This window comes from Podarcis melisellensis (assembly GCF_964234715.1).
Source record: "Podarcis melisellensis genome assembly, chromosome: 4".
Taxonomy (NCBI): domain Eukaryota; kingdom Metazoa; phylum Chordata; class Lepidosauria; order Squamata; family Lacertidae; genus Podarcis; species Podarcis melisellensis.
This window is the reverse complement of record NC_138531.1, coordinates 48,674,565-48,701,303: the sequence shown is the minus strand read 5'-3', so window position 1 is coordinate 48,701,303 and position 26,739 is coordinate 48,674,565.

The window sequence follows — 26,739 nt, the reverse complement described above, 5'->3', positions numbered from 1 at the left end:
AAATCCTGGGAATGGTAGTTTGTCCCTCACATAGCTACAATTCAGCACCCTACAGTTCCCAGGATGCTTTTGGGGGAAGTCATGTGGTTTAAATATACTCTAAATGGATAGTGTGTCCATAACCTGTGACAGAGAGCTTTAATTCACATTAATTGTGAAAATTTGATGTTCCAGTATGCACCTGAAACCCTCCTGCAAAATATTGACAGTCTGCAGGGGGCCCAAGACACTGAGTCAAAACAATGCCTTCCTTGTAAGTACTCTAGTTTTACTTAAATGTTATGGCATCCAAAGCAGGGCCATTCACCAAGACTTCTTTCTTGCTTGGACCTGTCTGTGTTTCCTAGAGCTTTCCATGCAGGGCTGACTGTTACCATGGCTGCAGCAAGTACCCTGAACTTTCTGCACAGCAGAGTTTGAGGTAGACAATATAATCACGCAATCATTCGAAGTTTCACTTTAGACAGTGCTAATTTTACTTTTTCATCAACTGCCTTGATTCTTACTTTACTGCTGAAAGGCCATTAAGATGTTGAAAACAACTTCTGGAAGCTTGTTAACAAAAAAACAACAACAACCAGCCTCATGAAGTTCCCAAACATCTACCTCAGAGCTTGGGTTTGGAATTTGGAAAGTGCTGAACTGTTCCAGGCATGATTAAGCAGTGACAGAAATAAACAAGACCCACCACATGCGCTATCAGGCCACAAATCATGTTTGGGTGATCTTGGTGATAGCCACAGGCCATTTCAGACTGGTGATCTATCAGTGCTAGGGTTTCATTCAGTGCTCCTACTGCATCAGTTAAATAGATTTCCATTTGTGCAATGGGATCTCCATTTCTTCTCTTTCCCCCTGCATCCCTGCCCCCTCATACAGCTTCAAAATTTGATACAGAGATTCAAGGGCATGGGATTGGTGCACAACAGGAAATTTGTTCTCTTCATGGAAAAGCAGCCTGGGACACAACTCTGTATGGAGTATGGGGCTGTGTGTGTACCTCCACCTACATGCCGCACAGGACTGCTGTGGCTTGATCAACAGGACCCAGAAGGAGTCAAGTCCCATGTGCCACTTCATGTTTTATACAAGGCTTTGGGGGGGGGGGGAGCCCTGCCAGATGACAGGAGAGCAAGGGAATTTTTTAAAAAGAAAAACTAAAACTTGTGGGCATTGCCCAGAGATTATTTACTCAGGGTGTCTTTTGTTCCCTCTGGGGCCATCCCTACCATTAGGCAGAGTGAAGCAGCCATCTAGACAGCAGGAGCTGACGGGTGGGCAGACAGTTGTGTGTGCACCATGTACCTTGCCATGCATTCCCTATGCTAGCCTGCTGCCTTCAGGTGATGTGGAGGATGCTGTCCCATTGCCAGTCTTGCAGTAACATGCAACTGCCAATCCTGGTCAGCTTCTGTTTATGGAATTGGGGCAGGGGGCCACCATATAGTTCTCAGACAACAAGATGTCTTGAACAAATCCTGGATGACTCTTCCTTTTCCCTTCAAGGGACATCCATCTTCCTCTGCCTGACACATCTGTGTCTTCCCATATCGCCCCGATGTGGTTTCTGAAGATCTTCCCCTGCAGCAGCCCCGCCTTTCCCTGTTTACTCTAGAGCAGTGTTGGCCAAATTTGGCTCTCCAGCTGTTTTTGGACTACAACTCCCACTATCCCTAGCTGACAGGACCAGTGGTCAGGGATGATGGGAATTGTAGTCCCAAAACAACTGGAGACCCAAGTTTGGCCCACACTGCTCTAGAGGGACAGGTTCTGCCTATCAAGGTGCATTCATGGGTTCTAAATCACAGTGGGAGCCTACATGACTGAGTAGGTTGAGTGGGGATTTGAATTCAGATCTCCCCAGTCCTAGGCGGGGGGTGGTTGGATCCAGAGGTTGGATGGCCATCTGTCATGGGTGCTTTAGTTGAGATTCCTACATCACAGAGGTTTGGACTAGAAGACCCTTGTGGTCCCTTCCAACTCTATGATTCTATGCTTCTAGTCTGTCACTATAACTATTACCCTGAATTGTATCCCATGAATAGCAAATGTGGTATACTGATGTAGTTGGACTACAGCTCCCACCAGCCCTAGCTAGTACAGCCAATGGTCAGGGGTTATGGGAGCTGTAGTTGTACTCCACCCCATTGGCTACTCTTCTTGTGTCCTATATTAGGGAGGACATGATATAATTCAGTACCCATCCAGCCAAAAAGTGAGACTTTGCACTCCTAATAAAAAGTGCCCATGGTAATATTTGCTGCAGTTAGCAACAGACCTATGGAGGAAAGCTGTTGGAGCAGTGAAAAGCGTGTTTCTAAGCACAGTACTGCCTTGAATCTAATGGGTGGAATGAAGATTATACAATTCTTCAGCTAAGCGTGGGAGGGAAAACTGTCTTTGTTCTATACAAGCTTTGCATTAGTGCTTCCACATTCATGTGAATAGCTCTCAGGAAGGTGTAGAGACCTTAAAAGGAAGGTGAAATAAAACTTGTAGATAAACTTTAAGAAAGCAGTGCAAGCGGAAAAAGAAGGTTTCTCCCTCCCTCACAACAGTTTGTGGAATATTCTAATCATATGTTAGTTAGCAGCTCTGCTGTAATTAGGTTAAAACATAATAAATTAAGGATGCAAATTCAGCTTTGATTTCCTCCTTCTGTTTGGTGGTTTGTTTTCCTTGTCACGAGCGCTTAAATGAGTACAAATCTTTAAAGTGTCCTCTTTAAATGCATTTGTTTAAGCTTATGAAAATATGTTTAAATAAACATATAAGGCTGTTAAAGTGTAGGTGGATGCCCCCACCCAAGGAAAGCGCTGTTCTAAAGCAGGGGTTTTTCACCAAGAGCTGCAGTGAAGCTTATTCCAAGTCTAGGGCCACAGGTCATTTGCACATATGCATGCACACAAGCATATACACACAACAAATGCCCACACTACCAGCATGCACAAGCGTACACATGCAGACACCCACTGACCCACAAACAAACACACAGCCCCTGCTTGTTCGTTTTCTGAATCGGGGTCCGTTGTTGGGTCAGTTCCGTCACAGTACATACACCATGAGGCAACTCCAAAGGAGTGTTCTCAAAGCAACAGAATGTGCGTCTAAGACCTTTCAGTACACATTGCAAGTGGCTGTGCTTCTTCTGGGTCCCAAAGGCCACATTCCTTGACTAGGTGGTCACTGTGCAATGTCGCCACAGCGAACCTCCAGAAAATTTGTATTTCTTCTTTGTCAAGCAATAATTTCTGTACTTCTGGCACCTGTCTATATATAGCAGCCTTGTCACTCCCCCAGGATTGAATTGGTTGCATTCAAAGGGCTCGCTGAATCCTTCCTGACAGTAATAGAAAGGTGGCGGAGGGAGGGGTGAAACATAAGGCACAATACCTAAACAAATGAATATTGAGGTCTTGTTTGTTAGGTTTCACGCCCCTCCCCTTCTATCATTGCCAGACAGGATTCAGCCAACCCCTAGTACTATGTATTTGGAGGGAGCACTGAGGCCGAGCAGTGTAAGATGGTGGGGAAATGTTATGGGGAAGGAGATGGGAGGGCAGATGGGGCTACACAGGAATAATCATGTCATTGTTTTGTGTTTTGTTGGTATATGACTGAACATTTTAATGAACTGTGAATGCAAGACTTAATTCAATGAAGATGCTCTCCATAGGATATCCTAACTAGTGTGGAGTACCTTCTTTGAGGCAAATGATGAATTGCATCTACCAAATATTAAATATGTTTGTTTCCAGGAATGCTTTTTTGTGCATATATATCTATAAATATGAATAAGGAATCAATGATGTATGTTCCTTGGAGATAAAAACCCCTAGTAAGGGATTTTCCCCATCATAAAATGATATATTATACACAAACAAGGATTCACTAAGATTGTAAAGAGTAAAATAACTCCCCAGTTGTATAGCAATTATATCAAATTACTTTCTGGGTTCCCATTCAATGAAAGTCATCATCTCCCCATTTGCCTTTATTCCAAAAGTATTCCATGTGCACTGCTCTGAATTTTGTTGGAAATATCTCATAAGGACTATAGGAAAGAAGTGATTAGCAAAATCAACCTGTAGCTCTCAGCAGGGGGCTTAGAGTGGGATGCTGCTCAATTGCATTCTTAGTAATCAGTTATTTTCAGTCAAATAAGTTATGTAAATAAATGCGAGTTTAAGAGGGTTCTTCATTGAGCTGTTCCTACTGTATAACTTACAACTCTGCCTAAGATCAGTATGAGTCTTGACAGGTCTCAAATACACCCTGGACAAATGACTTTTCATTTCCATTCTACGGTCATAGCTGAAGGGGTGGAGCACAGCACCCCCACACAAAGGGCAACAAGAGGCTGTTTGCACAGAATAATTAGGAATCATGACTCTGCATGCATGAGATTTAAATGATGCCTTAGTGAAAACAGAGACGTGGCTATAGAAGTGCAGCTGGGGTCTTTGGGCACTTCTAGACTACAGCATTTTTGTGCAACTGAATTATCATACTTTGGAGCAAAAGGTGGGATTGCAACAAGGTTGCTACATTGCACCTCATATAGCTATCATAGATCCAATATTGCAATACTCGGTTTCAAAGTAGGCAAAATGATACATATTGCTATCTAAATCCACCCTCTCCAATAAGACCATTAAATCCAGAGTCTAAAATTACCTAACTGCACCACTGAACATATTACAAGCAATTTGCTCCCATATATACACAAGACACAATATCTGATCCAAATGCTATGATAGAAATAGACAATTGTTTTGTGCATCTGGAGTTTCTGAGGTATGGGAGATTGGGGTTGCTCTGGGCCTGGTCCAGCTTTCATATCTTCTATTGCAGGCATAGGCAAACTTGGTCCTTCAGATGTTTTGAGACTACAATTCCCATCATCCCTGACCGCTGGTCCTGTTAGCTGGGGTGATGGGAGTTTTAGTCCCAAAACATCTGGAGGGCTGAGTTTGTCTATGCCTGTTCTATTGTTTACAAACTGGATTATGCCATGCTTAATCTTGGGCACATCACAATGGTAAATCAATGTATTCTGTCAGGCATTACAAAGAATGAAGCAATTGGTGTTCAAGGGAATAAAATAGTAAGACTGGCTAAAAAATGATAGACACTTTAGAAAGAAAACTAGAAAACCCCTGGAGTAATTCCATTTGCTTCTACAATCAATTGTGGTTGGAAAAATAAATTAATTGAAAAGCTGCCTTTCATTAAGAAAGTACTATACCTATGACACAACTACGGTATGTTTTTTCTTCACTTGAATGACAAAGGAAAGTAACAGTGCTTTGCAGTCCTATGTTCAATGGGGCTTAGTCCCCTAGTGTGTTTAGAATTGTGGTCTTAACATGTTACCAGATTCTTCAATAGTGAAACAGTTCACACATAATTCAAAGACAAACCATGGTTTAGCAGCACGAACACATGAGCATGCAGACTTCCAGAAAAGATAGCAGTGTCGCGGTCTTCTTTTCTTAGTTTACAGCTCCTAGTTAGTTTGTCTGGAAGACACAAACCACAAGCCCAGATTTGGACGACATTCTAAGGCAAACCACGGTTTAGATTACAGCAGCACAGCAGCAGCAGGACTAGGGGAGGAGCCAAGCAACCACAGTTTCCTGTCTGGGAGCCTGCACACTTGCATATTCATGCTAAACCATCAGCCCCTTGTCAACATGTGCTGGCTATGGCTCATGGGAGTTGTAGGCCCAAATGTTTGGAAGGCACCTGGATGGTGAAGGCTGTTGTAATCACATTTCTTTGATGTCATGGTCACCTATGGCCAAACAAGATTTTCAGGTTTTTGAAACAACAGAAAACCTGAAATACTATTGTCTGCCTCAGTTTATGTACTGCTTTCTCAGATGCCATAAAACATTGAACTTTGCCATGAAATATTGACCATTCACATAAACCTATTCAGGGGTGTTTCTGTAAAACATTTTTTAAAAAAGGAATCCATGTGGCAAGTACTACTGGGAACGAGGAATCTTGTTTTCCTGGAACAATTAAGCTTAATAATTAAGGAATGTGTAGTCTTGCTTTCCTCCTTGGCTAAGATTCTGATAAGGATGATTCACTTAATTGGGGAGGGGGAAATGTTGATAACTAGGGGCTTATCCACACTTGTCCTGTGTAATGGAAAAGTTTGTTTTTCTGCCTAGACCAGGTTAATCTGAACTGATCTCTAAAACAGCATAGGCATGATACATTAAAAAAATAGAGTTGTGGTCATCATCATTATTAAAAAATCTTGCAAAAAGTGTTGAATGAAGTAAGAGTTAAGTAAATTGAGCAATAACTTTCTTTCTTCTTTCCATCATACACTTTCCCACAGGAAAGGAAATCAGTAATATTCCTGATAAAAAGCCGTTTCTTTAGAAACAATGAATGGTAGGTGGAGCATATTTCCTGATGTTTTGTGGTTTGTCTAAGCTCACCACAAAGACCAAATGAAAATGTTGCATAGTGTGTAATTCTAGATTCATAAGCCCATGGGGTATTAGATTCCCTCTAAGCTGCCATTTGAACATTCCTGGAAAGGAATTACACAGAAGCCGTCATTTGCGTAGAACCATGATAAGTGACACTGTGGGGAGATGTTTTAAAAAACGTGTTCTTTAATGTGCCACTTCAACAGAAGAAGGTAGTATGAGAATAGTATATCTGAGGTCAAAGCTAATAAAAATATAGTAAGTCCTAGTCAAAGAAGACCCATCAAAATTAGTGGGCATGACTGATTTAGGTCCAATAATTTCAGTGGATCTACTCCAAGCAGAATTTATTTGAATATAACCCACAGTATTTAAGGAGTTTGCAGATGAGAATGACTGCTTTTGTTCTGAAGCAATGCACATGATGCAGCAGTGGCAAGTTAATGTTTAAACACAGTTGTTCTCTCTCTCTCTCTCTCTCTCTCTCTCTCTCTCTCTCTCTCTCTCTCTCAAACAAACAAACAAACATTAGCAGACCACTCATGCCTGTTTTCTCCAAAGTAAAAGCTACCTTATTCTAAGTCTCAAGCAGAGGTCCTCTTGAGTATGTTCACCTCCTAGGCATGTGAGATGGACAACCACAAGAGAGAGGGTTTTTTCTGTGGTGCCTCCACACTTTTGGAACTCCCTCCCAATACAGCTGTGGTGGATGGCTATACTTCAGGCTTTTCAGAAGGCCTTGCATACTGTTAGATTACACCCACAAGCTCCAAGCACAGCACCATCACGGCTCTGTGCCCTGCAGCTTGCCTTGCTTCATAGGTCACATTCCAGTTTATGCCCCTTGCTAACCTAAGCCTTGGCCTCTTTTAACACAGGCAGGCGCCCCACACAATTTGGCCCTCTTGTTGTATGAATGACCCCTCACCCCAGGCTAACACCTCCAAGGGAAATTAGTCTGACGCAATTGCTTTCTAACACATGTTAATTTCAAGGGATTAGCAAAGTGTCTAATACACAGTTTAGGAACTTAATTAGTCTTTCAAACATGCTAATTAAAGGATTAGAAACATCTAGTATACGACTCAAATGCACACATGGATCTATCCTAAATACACATGAATCTAGCTATTTCCTGGTTTTAAAATTCCAAGCCTTAATTAAATTCTAGAACCCACAAACCTATAATAATACTTATTTGTTTGTGTTAGCCTTTCCTGTTAAAAATTATTGCTCATATTCACTAGATAGAGGCTGGAATATTATTATGTTGGTGGCAGTCTGGATATGTTTTATCATTGTCAATCTGTATTTTTTCTGTTTTTAGTAATATTTTTTCCCGTTGTTGTTGTTGTTGTTGTTATTAGAGGCTTTGGAAAGGCTTTGCCCAGAAAAATGGCATAGCAATATTTTAAAATAATGAAAGCAAAATAATAATAGTAAGTAGGGTGCTGGAAATGCCCATGCATGACCTCCAAAGGTGGAAGAACTCCAAGGAGAGCCTCAGAAGAAGAACTCAGGTGTAGGGCCAGCATGTCCTGTTTTGCCTGCACCTCCTCCTCCACTTCATTGTTCTGCGAGGCATGCTGATGCCATGCGTGCATGCCATGGGGAGTGCACACACGACATGGTGATGTTGCACAGTCCTGGGGCCCCTTAGTCGTGGGGGCAAGGCAGCCACCCTGTGGGTGGGCCAGGCCTACTCAGAAGATGAGCAGGTTCATGTGGGAGAAGGCAGCCCTTTTGATACCATGGGTCCAAGCTGTTTATACCTTTATAGGTAACAGCAAAACAAAGCAGCACTTTGAATTGTGCCCAGAAACAAATCAGTACTCACTGACAACTCAAGTATGCAAATGAAGGGTGTAACATTGCAGCAGACTCTCTTTCTCTCTCACACACACAACTTCTGCCAACCCTTTTATTTTCCTTATGAGAGAAACTCACCTGGTTTCAAAATGGTTAGCAGCAGGTGAAAATTGTTTTGTATGATGAATCACCTGCATACCACCAGTTTTTAGCCATGATTCACAGCTCTATAGCATGCTTTGAGACCAGCTTGATGGGAATAAGCTCCCTATGTGAATTTTTGGAAAGGGGCAATAGTGCAATAATGAAGCGGGGGGGGGCCTCTGGAGAGGTGGGGGAGGGGAGGGTCCATCAACATAGCTCAAGCTCGGCTGCCTTTGCAGAGTGGTTGCCTAGCACCATCTATTTCAGATGCAATGCAAGAGAACGACAGTGGAGGTTCGTAGGGCTGGGCTACATGGTGGTATAAAAAGGTAAAGGGACCCCTGACCATTAGGTCCAGTCGTGACCGACTCTGAGGTTGCGGCACTCATCTCGCTTTATTGGCCGAGGGAGCCGGCGTAAAGCTTCCGGGTCATGTGGCCAGCATGACTAAGCCGCTTCTGGAGAACCAGAGCAGCACACGGAAACGCCGTTTACCTTCCCACAGGAGCAGTACCTATTTATCTACTTGCATTTTGACGTGCTTTCGAACTGCTAGGTTGGCAGGAGCAGGGACCGAGCAATGGGAGCTCACTCCGTCACAGGGATTTGAACCGCTGACCTTCTGATTGGCAAGTCCTAGGCTCTGTGGTTTAACCCACAGTGCCACCCGCCATCCCCAAATACCATCTTCTGCTCTTGGTTTCCTTGCCCCCAGGAATTACTAAACTAACTTTGGCTGGTAAGCCTATATTGAAAGCTCCATGAAATTAATGAGATGACCTCCAGCCAATCACTGTCTCTCAGCTTAACCTACCTCATCAATTGTTGTGGGTGCAATACGGAGGGGGCAGTTGTGTGTGTTTCAATTGATGTTCTTTCTTTTCATTGATTTGAAGAATGCAACATACATATGCACTGCAGATACAACACACAGCACTGCACTACCAAATAACAGTCTTCCTGCCTGAATAGGGCTCCTTCAGCTTAATACTTAATTACAGAGCTGGTAAACCTGGGAAGACTGAAGGCGGGTGGAACATAAGCCTCAGAACATCAGGGGCTGGTAGGCCTTTGTTGAGAGCATTGTGCTGAGGTGTGCAATGTGGGTGGGTTCCTGTGGGAAGCTGACAGTTTGTGGGAAATACATGTGGGAGGAACTGGGTTAGTAAGACCAGACTTTATAAGCATACATATGTATAATATTCATTTTGAACTCGCATTTCCCTCCCCATTTTCAAAAAGCAGTTAGTTTAAGGAAAGTGTTACAAGGCAAGTCATATTTAGTTTTGCAAGATTACATATTAACTTTGAACAATTATTTTTGAAAGAATGTCATGGGTGGGAGGGGCTTAGCTCTGAAGGTACGTTGAAGTGTCCAAACACTACAAAGAGAATATTACTCTTATTTATTGTACCGAAGAATGGTTTTTGCAACATTTTAGTGCAGAAAGTACTTCAGATTTCTCCAATAAGACTCAGCAAAGTACAATAGACCACGGCTGAGTGAAGTGAGCTGGCCAAGGCCGCTCTTTAAAGTTTTTTCTGTTGTAAGAAAAATGCTTGTTATGTTAAGAAAATAAGTTCTCACAGGAAATGGAGACTAGAAAAGGAACATGGAGTTGCATATTTGCACACAATCAACAGACACATGGGGCTAGCGCTACTGTTAGGTAAAGTGAGGCAGCTACCTTGGGTGACAGATAACTGGGTGTCCAGTTTCATGGGCCCTTCAGGCTTGCAAGCAAAGCAGGCAGTGCCAAGTTGCAAATTCAAGTTGAGCAGAGTGTACAGAACCTTGGACAGCTCCAAGGTGCCCTGTGAAGGCAATAAGGAGAGAAGTTGTCTCTACAGGGAGCGAGAGCCAACTGACCAAACTTGAAGTGTGGTGCACACACCAGCTGCTTCCATTCTCCTGAGTTGCATACACCAGTTGCCTTTGCCCAATAGGTCACAGATAATGCCAATAGGAAATACTTCTTTCAGAGAGAGGTTGTAGAATAGCACTCAGCCCAAGGCATGTACTTTAGCAGACATAGCGCGTGTACATGTGTTTCTCAGCATCTACAGCCTCCACCGCTATAGGTAGAACAAAGTCATCATGGCTACTAACCTTGATACCCTTATCTTTCAGGATCCTATTTTGAAGCTATCCAAGTTGGTGGCCGTCACTACCCCTTGTGGGATGAATTCCATAGTTTAACTATGTAGTTTGTGAAAAATTACCTTCTTTTAGCTGTCCTGAATCTTCCAAAATTTAGTTCAGTTGGATGTCTCTGAGTTCTAGTGTTATGAGAGAGGGATAATGTTTTCTCTCCACCCACTTTCTCCACACCACACACGATCTTATATACTGTAGCTCTATCACGTCTCCTCTTGTGCACCTTTCCCTCTAAATTAAAAAGCTCCAAACGTTGCAGCCTTTTCTCATTGGGGATTTCCTCCACCCCCTTGATAATTTTGGGTGCCCCTTTCCAAACCTTTCCCCAGCTGTCTTACATCCTTTTTGCTTCAGCCCATTCAAGTTGTACAGTACCCAAGACTGGCTATGTTATTAGGGCACCTGAGGCAATGTCTCCCTGGAACGAAAACACCATAGGAATAAATTAAATTGCTTAACAATTTGCTGCCTTTTCACAAAATCCCAAATGAGCTACCTGAGGCAACTGCCTCATTCTGCCTAATAGCAGAGCTATCCCTTGAAATTTTTAACCCAGTTTTCCAGCCAAAATCCAACAGCTGCATTGCACACCCTACAATGTAATATTTTGTGCTCTGAATATACTTTCCTTTAACATCTCAAAGTTCCTATTGTTGCAGATTTTTAAAAAGCCACTACAATTTCTTCTTTTGTTTTACACCTCTCTGCTGTTTGCTTGCTGTTTCTTTTGGGTGCTTAATATCAGTATTGACCACTGGTCCATCTAGCCCAGTATTGTTTGTTTGCCTGGCAGCAAGCAACTCTCCAAGCTCTGAGGTAGAGGTCATTTCCAGCCAGTGCTGCCCAAGATCCCCTTAACTGGCGATATCAGTGACTGAACCTGGGATATTCAGCATGCAAAGCATGTGCTCTACCTTATGCTGCTACTACTTCTATTTTTAACATTCTTATTACCAACTCCAAGCCAGTTGCAGGTTAGAAATCTAAATAAAAAGTAGGACCAGCAACAAAATGTTGACATGCATCCTCCGTCTAGCCAGCCACTCATTCTGAGCATCTTATTCCACACACTCCATTCACTTTCTCTTTCTAATTTCTGAAGCTACTGCTCGGTTCTTACTGGGTTAAAAACCCCCTACAAACCTTGATTTTCTCCTAAGCATGTGGGAACCTATCTCTTGTTTCCCTGTGGTCTCATCTTGGCTACGATTCTGGCAGCCCTCACCACCTTAGTTTGGTATTAGGAGGAGTGGGGCATCTTTCAATATTACACTTTTTAAAACAACAACAACAACAGGTATGTGATATTCCCATGTACAGTTTGACATTTGAGCAGCATACACAGAATGTCCTCTGCGGTTGCATTAAATTTTTATTGACACATATTCGGAAAGCCCTGCCTAACAGGCCATGCATAGCTTCATCTAATAAAAACTGCATATAGTGCAACTTTCTTTGTCCTAATTGCTTGGAAGACATGCAGACTGATTAGCAAAATGTAAATATAGAAAAACAGAAGGATTGTTGTGCTGAAGTTCAAAAGTGGCTTAGTGGGTGGGGTGGAGCTGCTACATTAGCTTCTTGGCAGTTGGGCTGCTGTTGCTTACCACGGAGAAAGAGGTGAAGGAACAAGGTGGCATGGAGGTCTGCGCTGTGCAAACACACCAGTTTGGCTCTGCTGATGCATTTGCACTGTATCAACTTTCCCTCCACCTCTCCCCATCTCTTCTCTCTCCTGGTAAATGTGTAGCTAGAATAGTAGCTCCATTCCACTCAGTAAGCCATTTCCACTTTCTATTGCCTCAGGCAGCAAATGATGGAGTACTGTAGTTGCAATAGCAGCCCCACAGCTATTTCTCCAAGGACCCCCTACCACCATTCCCCTCCACTGGGTGGGCAGAAGCTCTGCCCACTACACTGCATGTTCTGGACCCCCTAACCTGGCCTGGTTAGGTGCCTCAGGTACATTGGAGGATGCTATCGTCAGTGTCAAAAGAAGATTCCACTGCTGGTCCAGTCAGCTTTTGTACATGGAATGTACAAAATGGGAGGGAGCAGCATGTTGTCCTTTACCTCGAGCAGCAAAATGTCTTGGGCTAGCCCTAGTGTTAATGACAGGGCACTGAAGAAAACAGGTGGGAGGAGTTGTGGAGGAACTCTTGACACCTCTCCTCACCACCACCTCTAATGTCAAAGGTACAATGGTACCTCGGGTTAAGTACTTAATTTGTTCCGGAGGTCCATTCTTAACCTGAATCTGTTCTTAATCTGAAGCACCACTTTAGCTAATGGGGCCTCCCTCTGCAGCTGCGCGTTTTCTGTTCTCATCCTGAAAGAAGGTTCTTAACCCGAGGTATTATTTCTGGGTTAGCGGAGTCTGTAACCTGAAGTGTAAGTAACCTGAAGCGTATGTAACCTGAGGTACCAGTGTATATTTATACAGCAACATCCAGGGTGGTAGTCAAAGCAAATTTTAGTCAGAGTAGACCCATCAAAATGAATGAACATGGCTAAGATAGAGCCATTAATTTCAATAGGTCTACTTTGAGTAATTGACTACCACCCAGAGTGTCTGGAATGGGGTGGGGTGGGGTGGGCAGTAAATTCTACCCATATATCTGAGACAGAATACTCCTAGAGTACAGGCTTTCACGTTAGCTTTTAGAAAAATTGCAAATGTGTGGATACAGTGAATCGCTGGCTGTTCCTTCAGTATCTGATTTTAATACGTATGTGCTTATTGGTTCTTACACAATATTTCCCACCATCTGGGCAGCATCTGGAAAATCCCCAAAGTGGTAACAAATATTTATTTATCCTCATTTGGAAGTTATTTGCTTGGATTGCTACTCATTTAACCTGGGCTGTTCCAAAGATTCTGTAAATTATTTGTGATTTCTAATTAGCAGATTGCTGTAAAAAGACAGCCCTTGAGCCATATAAATAAAATATCAAACATGAACCACTCTAGAGTAAATGAAAGCTGAATTCTGAACTGAACTTCAAGATGTTTGCTACTCATTGTGTTTTATATGCTTAGCAAGAGGGCGTCCTTTGGTTTGTTGTGTTACTGGAGAGCCATAGCTTCCATGGTAATGGCAAGTCTTTGCTCCAGGAGCTGCTTAGATCCTTCCCTAATCTACAAAGCATTTAATACCATATCTAATTTTAGATGGATGTCCAGTGCTTAATTTGTAAAGTGAGAAGTGCCATGGTCCAGATAACTGTTTTGGCAAACTAACTACGTTTATAGACCAATTTTTGCTCAGAAGTTCAACTTTGTTGGTTCCACCATCCTTGTTCCATAATGACGTAGGGAGGGTTCCCCTCCCCCTTATAAAATGCCAGGATGACATTCAGGGCTCCTTTTGGAGAAAGGGTGGTATATAAAATGAAATAAACACAACTGTTCAGTGGCCAAAAAATGCAAAATGCCTGTTGGGGTGTGTGGCAGGTTTGGAAAGGAGGCATGGCTGTCTGACTGTATGGAACACCGAACAGAAACATTCCATGCTACAACATTTAACAGATCTCACTTGTACTGGTAAAATTTGGTGACAACACCAGTTCCCTGGCTTTCCCACACATCTAAAGTGGAGGCTGGGAATGTGCATCAGACCATAGCCTGGACTTAATTAACAGCCAAGAGTAGAATTTTTTAAATTCCTTGGATTTCAAGATAAAGGCGGAAGGTGCTCCTAGCAGTGCCAGAACACAGTGCCAAATAAATCACATGAACTTTTATTTTCCCCATTTGTTAGGATGTAGAGAGAGGTCAAAGGCATCTTTTGGAATTGGAAGTAGGGGGAGATCAATTTCAGAAGCAGAGGTTTAAACACAGCAAATGATAAATCTGTTCCTTTTCAATGAAGCTCATCTTTCTCAGTGCCAGTCTAAAAGGATGACTGAGTAGATAGGACTTCCGGGGCAGGGGAGCCATTCTGACCTGGGAATTAAATTATTGCATTTTATAACAGCCAGCTATTCTCTTGCTTATGATTGGAATAAGTTCCCTTGTTCAGTGCTGTGAGAGTGGCTGCTCCTTGCCATCTTCCAGCCCAATGCATTTGCTGCCACAACAGGTACTGGATGTGAAGCAGTGATGCTTTTGCTGGTGAACAAAAAGAGTCGGTGGCACAGTCTAATCACAGGGCTCTTCCAGGTTGCCTGTTTATTGAGCATTCATCTTGATTTAATTGCATAGAAGTTATACATCTTGCTGTCAAACGATAGTGCTTTTTTGAAACAACACATGACACAGAAACACAAAATTTTGCTTTCATGTGATCTCAATGACTCCCACCTGAATATGGGAACAGCCTCCATTGAAAAGCATTCTGTAGGTATAGTGAAAAGGTATGTGAATGATATAAGGTATGTGTCATATGCAATAGCCGCTTGAAACATGCAATACATCATTTGATGTTGCTTTCCTCGAGTAACAAACATGTGTGTGAATTTCTCTAGAGCCCTAGAAGGAACCTTGGCACCTTGAAGGAATGGTACTTATTCAATTTTTATACTGCCCTTCATCCAAGGATCGCAGGGCGGTTTCATAGGGCCACCTATGAAAATTCTGTGATTCTTTCTTCCTTATTACCACCTTCAGTAGGCCTAGATAATGACATCTGAAAAGCTTTTTACTTCATAGGACCAAACGGGAAATCTGTCAATATAATAAAGAATGAAATGTTCTGAATTGAGAGGCCAACCACCTGACTGTTCTTCTTACAAATCAAAGGATAATGTGAGAGAGTGGCAAAATTATGAATACTCCAGATGGCCTTTTTAAAACCCAGATAAGGAGGTTTGCCTGGAACTTCTCCATGCTCAGAGAAGTCAGGTGAATGTGTGTGAGTGTGTACACATGCACACAGTGGCGTAGCGTGGGGGGTGCAGGGGGGGCCGGCCGCACCGGGTGCAACATCTGGGGGTTAGGGTTAGGGGGCGCAAATCCACGGGTTAGGGGGCGCAAATTACTTGTCTTGCCCCGGGTGATGACAACCCACGCTACGCCACTGCATGCACACATTCCTCATAAATTGTTTTTTACAACATGACATGAATTCATTTTTAAATAACACATAGTCATATCAATCAGTCAATGCAAAGGGCAAAAAGAAGAAGGAATCTACTTGGTCCTTTAAAGAGGCAGGATCTTATGGACCATTCCTGCCCTGGAATTATGGCTGCAGGGAGGAATACACTCCCTCAAGTCTGCTCATGTCAGGAGAGTTTTGGCACTCTAGCAAAGGAGAGGAAGGTTGGTTCTTGGAAACCAAATGTCCTCCAGCCTTTCTTCAGGTGTGATAACAAAGGAAATGGTCAGGCTACCTTGGAGCAGAGATTGAGAACCAGGTGCACTAGGTATATAACCAAGAGATGCAGGCAGCTGTTCAACCCCGACAGCTAATTAAGATTGGCAACAAATTATGTTTCGCAAGGCCTCTGAGGGTTACTAGCATATTCTGTACTGTATTTATATTTTATTTTTGTTGTCAAGCCACTTTTTGGAGAAAGTTCTCCAAACGCAGAATATAAATCCCAAAAGTAAATACGAAAAAAATGAAGCAGGACCCTCCCTACTTCATTATCACAACCAGCATCGTTAATATTTGGGAAAATAAAATATTTTGTGGAAAGCTGGATTCTCCCTTATCACATTTCAGCAAGTGGCTGATAACATGGCTCCAAATTAGCTGTTGCTGAATAAGTCTCTAGCCCTCCATGTCCTTCCTTGGTTGTTAGCACTATTAGGACCCCAACCCACTTTAGGGGAGATTATATGTCCAACCTCAAATCCAGCATTTATTGTCATGAAATCTTTAGGAGTTTTTGCCTCTTATATTATGGTTCTTTCCCCCATCCCCCTGAAGCAACTGTGTACATTTGAAAACGAAGGAAAGACCTACTTCTGAGAATAATTGGGACACATCTACCTTCCCCTCTGAACTTTCTGACGAGTTTCCAGAGGGTTGGACAAATCTGTGCCTTTCCCTGCCATGAAAAGTTAATCACACTTGTACAAATTGTTTGGGAAGTTCCTGCTCTTGGGATCATGGTGGTCTGGATTGCATAGCCAAACTAGGGGTGTGGAATAAGGGATGGAGGCTCCTGCCTTTTGGCTCTTGAATCCCAAACTTTTTTTTGTTTGGAGTTACAGAAGGACTACTGATGCCCTTAGATGTAGAAACCCAGTCCAGTGACAGCTAAACAAACATATCCCTTTGAAATCCATGGGCCTTAGGCATTAACTGAGTACTTCGTTTCTGTTGATTTCAGTAAGATTTAATGACAGCTAATTTCAACTGGGTTGTACCCTGGATGTATTAGCATATTCTTTGATTGTGTTGGACTTACACTGCAATTCTACACATGTATGTTCAGAAGTAAGTCCCATTGAGTTCACATATACTTCTAGGTAAACGTTTATATGACTGCGGGATTAGTTTCTAAAATTTTAAAGGATCAGACAAGAAGTCTCACTTGATGAGTGGTTAAAATGTAAATTATTTTAATGCTTTGAATCATTTTGAAAGGAACTTAATTATTCCAGGCAAATTATTCCAAGTTTTAAACTTAATTTGGGGCGCTGTTCTAGTTAATGTAGAACAAAAACCCAATATCTAAGTCTAACAAATGAATAGCACCAGCTGACAAAATATTTTCTGTGCCCACAGTTACCAAATTTCATATCATTTTCAGAATGCTTTCACAGATCAAGCAAAAGGAAGGATGCAGCAGAATATCTCACAGAGTGTTAATTAGGTTCTTATTAGTGAAAAACCCATCCTGCTCTTAAACCACAATTACTCTGAAGTAACCTATATCCACGTACATATGTTGAGGATTGCATAGCAAGTAAAACCATTTCCCCAATTAGCAAGATTTGTATCTTGAGTGTGGATACTCAGGGCAGCCAAATGTAGCAGAATGAGTAAAATTGTAATTGGCAGGTAGCAACATAGTTGCCAGGGACTCTGTGGGAGCTGCTAGCATTGTTGCTATGTTGGCTCTTTTTCTGCTGCTATTATTTGTGCTTTTGATTTCTGATGCCGAGGAGCACAGAATCCTAACTACATTTCACCAGCATTAGCCCTGGCATAGGGGCGGCCATCTTAGCTGCACCATAGGAACAACCTGTGCATGTGACTTTATCCTGAGGCATGAAAAGATAGTGGCAAGTTACATAGTTGTAGAACACTGCGTATAATTGCATCACAATAGAGCAAATGTATTATATGGATCCTATTCCCCTGGAATTTGTCATTCCAGATTGTAATCAGCAATGTCCCTCATTCTTAGAATCTATTTGTTTCTTCATTAGCTGCTCTTCCGCAGTGCATTAGGTTAGTCAGTGTTAACATATCCCATATTTTTTTCAAACCGTCTGAGACTAGGAGTGCTGCTACCCTTACTCCCATGCTTTAGCTATGTTTGCTTTTGCAGTGGAAAGGATCAATCATCTTTTTTCATGACTTCTTGTCCCAGTTCAAAATTCTGCCCAGATTTAATTTTAATTTTAAACAAGCATTTCTGGAAAAGCACCTATGGGAACTTTCAGGATCTTATTGAGCAGTACCAGGAAACCAAATCAGGCAGACCTTCTCCTTTCTATTCCAACAGCCAGAAAAAAAAGATGAGTTTTGACTGGAGGGAAAGTAGCGGCCTTTATAGAAATCTGTGTGTGTAGGGAGTTGTGCGATTAGCCATACATCTGTGTTTCAGTAGACTTTCAGTGAATGAAAGAAGGTTCAAATGCAGCATGAGAAAATGTCACAGCTAGTCCAAAGATCTGTGCCGAGTGAGGCTGTAGGGAAATAAAGGATGCCAGCAGAGCATGCTGGTCACCGGAGGATGACATTCCTCCATACCTTGAAGTCCTAGACAAGCAGCCAAGTCTTTGAAGAATTTGAAGCATTCCTACCATCAGGGAGAATGACAAGAAAATATGCACCACTTTGCCCAAAGTCAATGTGGACACACTGGCTCCAACTGCCACTTCCACACTTAACTTAAGCTGTGGAAGAAAGGCTAAGAAAGAAAAGGAAAACACTACAAACATGAAACATAAGTGACATTGGACAACCTTAAGATGTTGTTGTTGTTTTGTTGTTTAGTCGTTTAGTTGTGTCCGCCTCTTCGTGACCCCATGGAGAGCATGCCAGACACTCCTGTCTTCCACCGCCTCCCGCAGTTTGGTCAATCTCATGTTGGTAGCTTCGAGAACACTGTCCAACCTCTGTCGTCCTCTTCTCCTTGTGCCCTCCATCTTTCCCAACATCAGGGTCTTTTCCAGGGGGTCTTCTCTTCTCATGAGGTGGCCAAAGTATTGGAGCCTCAGCTTCAGGATCTGTCCTTCCAGTGAGCGCTCAGGGCTGATTTCCTTAAGAATGGATAGGTTTGATCTTCTTGCAGTCCATGGGACTCTCAAGAGTCTCCTCCAGCACCATAATTCAAAAGCATCAATTCTATTAGTTGTATTTGATTTTGGGTTGTTTACTTCCTCTGATCAGTAGTCATGAGGTTCCCACATCTCCTGACTTCTACCAAAAAAAAAAAAAAAAAAAAAGAGAGAGAGTAATGTCTGTACTCAACACAAGGAAACTAACATCAAATCAACTGGGGGCTTTTTTGCATGCTGTTTATAGTCTGTTTTGTTTAGTTTTCTATGAGCACTTATTTATCCATATATTAATGAGTGTTTGTCTTTAAAGATGATGCTGTAATTGAAGTGCGCCATAAAGCTATGCAGCAGAACTTCATTATGTCTAGTGTGATCTATTATTAAGCAGTAAAATAAAACTAATCAGTAAATGGGTGTTTACACAACTCCTCACTTAAACTCACAATGGAAAATAATGTAAATAAAAATGCTTCTGACAGTGAATAGGTGCCTTGGGGACAAATACTGGTTATGTTTGTTTATGTTTTTAGTGCCTAAGACTGCGAACTATTTATTCTAGTGGACTGAAGTAAGTGTGACTATTCTGGAGACAAAGAGATGAAGATTACTGTTTAATTATAATGTACAATATTTTAGTGATAGCAATGAAGATACAAACTTCTAGAACATTTCCTGGGAATTAATTAATGACCTAAGAGATGTTAATGGCTGAAAGTAAAACTGAGGGGCATTAACATCAACTAGGCCATTAAGTCCCCAGAAAATACTTTGTGCAATTTGGAATTTCTTGTCACAGTCTTGATATTAATGGTATACATCACAATTAAAGCAGTGAGAGCAATTTCCATGGGCTTTCTGAGAAGCAAAATTGTACTCTGAGATTTTAACTGTTTCCCACCTGTGTTAGTATTTCTGGAAATATTGCAGCTTGCAAGTGTCTTGGAGGCCACAATGCATCAGGGTGTTGGTAATAAAAAGAGAAGTAGATAATAAATCTTAACCTCATCTAAGGGGATCAATAATTGAGAAATTATCTGAGAAACTGACATATTAGCTCAGTTTTCACAATCTACAAAGCTAGGACCCACCTTTAATCGAAAGCTTTTTATATGCTAGTTTTTTTGTTCTCTCTTTAGGGTGACCCAAATTAAGGTGAAAAGGAAGGCACTGGGTTGGGTTTTTGTTTATGCAGTTGCGGGGGAGAAAAGCCACACTTATCAATGGTGTATCTGCAGTACCTTCAGCATCATTCTTAAAGGTAAAGGAATTCTGTCCTCATTTCCCTGTGATCACTCTTTGATCTGTCTCTGATTCTCTTCTTTTCTTTGAGCCCCTCCAGATTGGCATTGTATTGTGAGTGTATTCTGCAACATGTTCTTGAACACACAATAATAGTGTGTTACTGGTGGATTGGTTCTGCTTTGCTTTGTTCAGCTATGTTTCCCTAATGATACCACATTATTGCTGTGTGGAGGGCTTATAGTGCAACAAATTCAAAAGAAAACAAATCACAACATTAATGTTATGAAAAGTTACGGGGTTTCAGCAGGAAGTTACAGGATATGCACTGAATGGAAATAAAGCAGTATAATCACCCCATATTTTCTCGAGGTGCAAGCAGTATTGAAAGCACCATGAGCACAAATTAGCATGAATGTGAAGTAACACAACTTGGAGAGCCCATTAGGAACAAGCCCGAACATTCAAACAAAAAGTAATGGCAATGCTGGTGCAATCCACATTAGGCCAGTGCAAGTCCAACTGCCAAGTAGGTGTCAGCCTACCAGCTAAAGACCAATGGCCCTGCTAATGAGAGGGCTGTGGAGCCAAGACGGAAAAGCATATGAAGAAGAGATGTTCATTTCTATATGGGCTGGATCTTTACACAAAATTAAGACATTAAGTTCTACACCAGTTTGAGGAAGGTGGAACACTTCTAGGAGTATGAACTATAAAGCCAGTCTAAATAAATATTAGGAAAGAGAGTCCAGCTACATAAGTCTGGTCTTGGACAGTGTGTGGGAAAGGGTTATTCATCAAGATGAGTAAACAGCGCTCCTTGTACCAGACTGATCTCCTTCCTAGATTTCTTGGAAAATCACACATTAATGTGTTGTCTACACTGCAGCTTGCCAGAGCTGACCTGTTTAATGTTAACTTGTAGAGCTTCCCCCAATTTGGCATCTGATGTTCACTTTGGGCAACTGAGAAGTGAACCCCATTTTTGCACAGCTGTAGATTTATCACCTGCCTAAATGGCTGGCATTACTTCCTCCATGCTCTTGACAGTGCTTTTGCTGCTCGTACAGCTTTCTCAGATTTACGAAAATGTAGGATAATTTTTAATGTCATAGAGGACCGAACTGTCACAAATGCACAGAGGTTTTGTTGCAGGTAATATGCACAATTGTGCCAAGAACATGCACCAAGCAAGGTAACTTCAGAGCTAAACAAGTTAAATGGTTACCCGATCAACCATTGTGTCAAGTGGAATGGACAAAGCCAAGCAGGAAGCAAAAACAGCCTGGGCGGTACAATGGCAACCACAGTAGCTGGATGACAATCTGCCTTCATCCCCACATAATCTTGTATCACATCACATTTTAGTGCAGGGGTGGATAGGGCTGCTTTCCCTTATGGGGCTGCAGGTGTAGCCAGAGGCAAAGTTGCGTGGAGTAATGGGTGTCAGTCTTTTCTTTGTCCAGTACACTACATACCAGCTTACACAAAACCCAAAGGTTTACACACGCACGTCTCTCCTTCAAGGCAAGCAAGATGCATTTCCTCAGCTCAAGGAAACTTTTCCACCAGGCAGAAGCACTCAAGGATGGCACAGAGTGGGGCCAGTGAGGGGCATGGCCTGGAGAAGTGTACTAAGGGCTGGATATGGACTCTCAGGTGTTTTTCAGTTAAGCTGCTGCACATCAGCTGTGGCATGAATAAATTCCCAAAGTACCTGTTCCTGTGGTGAATCTATAGCATAAATAAGCCTGAGAATGAAAAGGGGCTGTTGTTGTTTTTCCAAAAAGCTGAATTATGTGGAAGACCAAACAAGCATTTGAAGAGTCCGCTGATTCATTATCTGGAAATATGAAAATTCTCAAGGGCAGAGAAACTGAACAGTATCAGTACAAGTTCTTATGACACAGATAGAGGCACCAGACATGCACAAAGTGTTTGTCTCCTTTTGAGCATTTCTTACCCACTTTCCCCTAGACTTAATGGGGTTTGGGGGCATCTTTCTGAAACTTTGTTATGAATTGCCAACAGGCTTCATTTGTTTAAATATGGTAAAAAGAAATGGCTCATTGTGTGTTCAGAGGTAATTTCTTCCCAGACATATACAACAGCTTTTGTATTCTGATATTCTTTTATTTTGACAGCCACAATTAAAATGAAAAATAAGCTACAGTTAGAACTGGATATGGAACAACTGATTGGTTCAAAATTGGGAAAGGAGTACAACAAGGCTGTATATTGTCTCCCTGCTTATTTAACTTATATGCAGAATTCATCATGCGAAAGGCTGGGCTGGATGAATCCCAAGCCGGAATTAAGATCGCCAGAAGAAATATCAGCAACTTCAGATCTGCAGATGACACAACCTTGATGGCAGAAAGTGAGGAGGAATTAAAGAACCTTTTAATGAGGGTGAAAGAGGAGAGCGCAAAATATGGTCTGAAGCTCAACATAAAAAAAATGAAGATCATGGCCACTGGTCCCATCACCTCCTGGCAAATAGAAGGGGAAGAAATGGAGGCAGTGAGAAGTTTTACTTTCTTGGGCTCCATGATCACTGCAGATGGTGACAGCAGTCACGAAATTAAAAGACGCCTGCTTCTTGGGAGAAAAGCAATGACAAACCTAGACAGCATCTTAAAAAGTAGAGACATCACCTTACCAACAAAGGTCTGTATAGTTAAAGCCATGGTTTTCCCAGTAGTGATTTATGGAAGTGAAAGCTGGACAATAAAGAAGGCTGATCGCCGAAGAATTGATGCTTTTGAATTATGGTGCTGGAGGAGACTCTTGAGAGTCCCATGGACTGCAAGAAGCTCAAACGTATCCATTCTTAAGGAAGTCAGCCCTGAGTGCTCACTGGAAGGACAGATCCTGAAGCTGAGGCTCCAATACTTTGGCCACCTCATGAGAAGAGAAGACTCCCTGGAAAAGACCCTGATGTTGGGAAAGATGGAGGGCACAAGGAGAAGGGGACGACAGAGGATGAGATGGTTGGACAGTGTTCTTGAAGCCACAAACATGAGTCTGACCAAACTGCGGGAGGCAGTGGAAGACAGAAATGCCTGGTGTGCTCTGGTCCATGGGGTCACGAAGAGTCGGACATGACTAAACAACTAAACAACAACAACCTGAAATTGCTTGGAAAGAAGGTGTAATCTTTGGCACTGGATACAATTCCTCCAAACACAACAATATCTATCTATCTATCTATCTATCTATCTATCTATCTATCTATCTATCTATCATCTATCTATCTATCATCTATCTATCTATCTCTATCTATCATCTATCTATCTATCATCTATCTATCATCTATCTATCTATCTATCATCTATCTATCTATCTATCTATCTATCTATCTATCTATCTCTATCTATCTATCTATCTATCTATCTATCTATCTATCTATCTATCATCTATCTATCATCTATCTATCTATCTATCATCTATCTATCTATCATCTATCTATCTATCTCTATCTATCATCTATCTATCTATCATCTATCTATCATCTATCTATCTATCTATCATCTATCTATCTATCTATCTATCTATCTATCTATCTCTATCTATCTATCTATCTATCTATCATCTATCTATCTATATCTATATCTATCTATCTATCATCTATCTGTCTATCTATCTATCTATCTATCTATCAATCATCTATCTATCTATCTATCTATATCTATCTATATCTATCTATCATCTATCTATCTATCTATCTATCTATCTATCTATCATCTATCATCTATATCATCTATCTATCTATCTACACATACATCTTTGGTAATATTTGCAAAAACCAAGGTTGCTTCAGACTTCTTGAAAAAAAGGAAGGGTAGCATTTCTAGAACATTAGTAATGTTTTCATACTTTGAGTTTTATTTAAAAAAAAAAACAGGTTAAAGACCAATATATATTTACGAATGGCAGTAAATTGTCTATATGAATTCATGTCTGAAATATTCTAACAGGAGCTACTAATTTTTAATAATTTGCAGCTAAATTCCCCCTCAAATAAGTAACATTTTAATATTGGAATCTAAAGCATGTTTACACAATTATTGTCATTTATGTTGGTGATGTATGTTATATGTACAAGACTATGGCAGAAATGTACCCAGTGGGCTGCTAGTGAATTGTGTAGCTTATTTTTTAGTGTAGACTGTGAAGCCTTGACTGCAAGACTTTCCGGCTACAGAAAGTGATGTGATAAAATTAGCTGAAGGATAACCATAATGCTCACAAGAAACTGAGTTTGCACAGCAGAGTTGGAGTTATTCAGATATGTTGAAAGCAAAGATGCAATGAAAATGAAGTTAGAGGATCCCATTGTGTGCTATTGTTTTACATGTTTTACACAGATGAAATTTAACCTGGAGAAACAAAGTCCAGTCCCTTCTATTTCCTATGTTCAGGCTGTGAGGCTGTGTACTTACCATACTGTAAAGTGCCCTCACCCAAGAATCCTGGGAAATGTATTTTTTTAAGTGTGTTGGGAACTATAGTTCTGTGAAGGGTAAACTACAATTCTCAGGAGTTTTTCAGGGAAATGATGTACTTGATTGTGCTTTAAATGTATGGTATGTATGCAGCCAAGAGACGCGGGTGGTGCTGTGGGTTAAACCACAGAGCCTAGGACTTGCCGATCAGAAGGTCGGCGGTTCAAATCCCTGCGATGGGGTGAGCTCCCGTTGCTCAGTCCCTGTTCCTGTCAACCTAGCAGTTTGAAAGCATGTCAAAGTGCAAGTAGATAAATAGGAAGGTAAACGGCGTTTCCGTGCACTGCTCTGGTTCGCCAGAAGCGGCTTAGTCATGCTGGCTACATGACCCGGAAGCTGTACACCGGCTCCTTCGGCCAATAAAGTGAGATGAGAACTGCAACCCCAGATTCTGCCATGACTGGACCTAATGGTCAGGGGTCCCTTTTATCCCCTTTTATGTATGCAGCCACAGAGTTACTGCTTAATGTAGCATGAATGATGCCATCTATACAAAGGAGGGATGTATCAGAAAGCTTAAGGAAACTGCAAGGTGCAGAAGTACAGAAACTAGGGGAAATTCTCCAAAGTATGTGTGCTGAGGGGGACTGCCAAAGCAAACCAAGGAGGACTGAGCATGTTTGATGACCAAAAAATACTCACTGAACATTGGGGGCAAGGTAGAAAAAAAGAGTGAAGGAAAATGGAATGGAGTGGCTGAAATTCTCAACAGCAGCAGGACTTGCTTCGTAAAGAGACATTCTATTGAGGGCCCACTTGTTTGTTTCTTTAAAAAAGGTTATAAACAGAATTTCTTTTTGTCAATTGAAATTTACTTTACCAGATATGGATTGCACACTTTAGTGCAAAATACTAGAGGAACACACCAGAGTCCCAACAATACAGTATTTTTTCTCTATATGTGTGTGTTTATAGTTTTTACCTACACAAGGCAAGCAGGAATACCTTGCCTATTTTTATACTGTGAGAAGCTTCATACTTTGAGTTTTTTAAAAAATCACAAGTTAGCTAGATCTGATTTCCTCTCCTCCTCCACTGTGTAAAAGCTACTGTCCCCAAACTGTGTAGCCTCAGTGATGTGCTGTAGAATAGTTTGTAGCCTCAACAGAAAACTTTGGTTTCACCAAAATTAATAGCCCAAATGACCAGTTGTTGTTGTTTTTATGCCAGCCTGGATTTAATTCATTTGATGTTCCTAAAATTCAAATGTGCATTCTCAGATCAAGCATCCTCTATAAGCACAATTAATTTCACTGTGGACTAAGTTTTGTATATCTCCAAGACTGGAAAGATTAGATGAACCATTAGTGGAACTTGCTTAAAAGAGCCCTTTTGCCTGCTGCACCAGTAACCAGGATGTATAGGACTTCAATGGAGAAGCTAGCTTTTTAGAGTTAGCTCTATTCAAGGCTATATTTCTAACCACACTTGTTAGGACTCAAGGCAGCAATTCTGTGCACACTTACTGGGGATGGGGGTGGGGAGGGGCGGAGAAGACCCCACTGCGCACAGCGCAGACATTACTTCTCTCAGTAGATATGCATCAGACTGTGCTGCAAATCCACTGAAATCACTGGCATTCACTCCGGTGTACACGTGCTCTGAGCAGAACGCCGGTGCCAGTGCCTTCAGCGGGCTAAAGCACTTAAGACCCCAGTTCCAAACACAAACCTGCGATTTACTACCACCAGGTGAGGGGGAGTGATGGTCATTTTATCCGCACCCTGATCCTGTGCTACGTGAGACAAAGGGACACCTTTCAAGGTAAGCAAGTTTCGATTCTGACGTAGGCAGACAAAACTATTTAAAATCCAAGCACTTCCGCTCACTGCACTCCTCCATGTAGACCTAGATGCGCCTGGCTCGGCTGTGCAACGGATTTGTGACCGCAGCAAAGGAGAGCGTGCGCTCTTATCTCCTAGCGCGCGGCTCGACTTCCCGTCGCCTCCTCTCTACTTTCTTCCACGGTGGGGGCAGCTTGAAGTTTACCCGCCGGCGGCCCTTTGGGGGGGGGGGGCG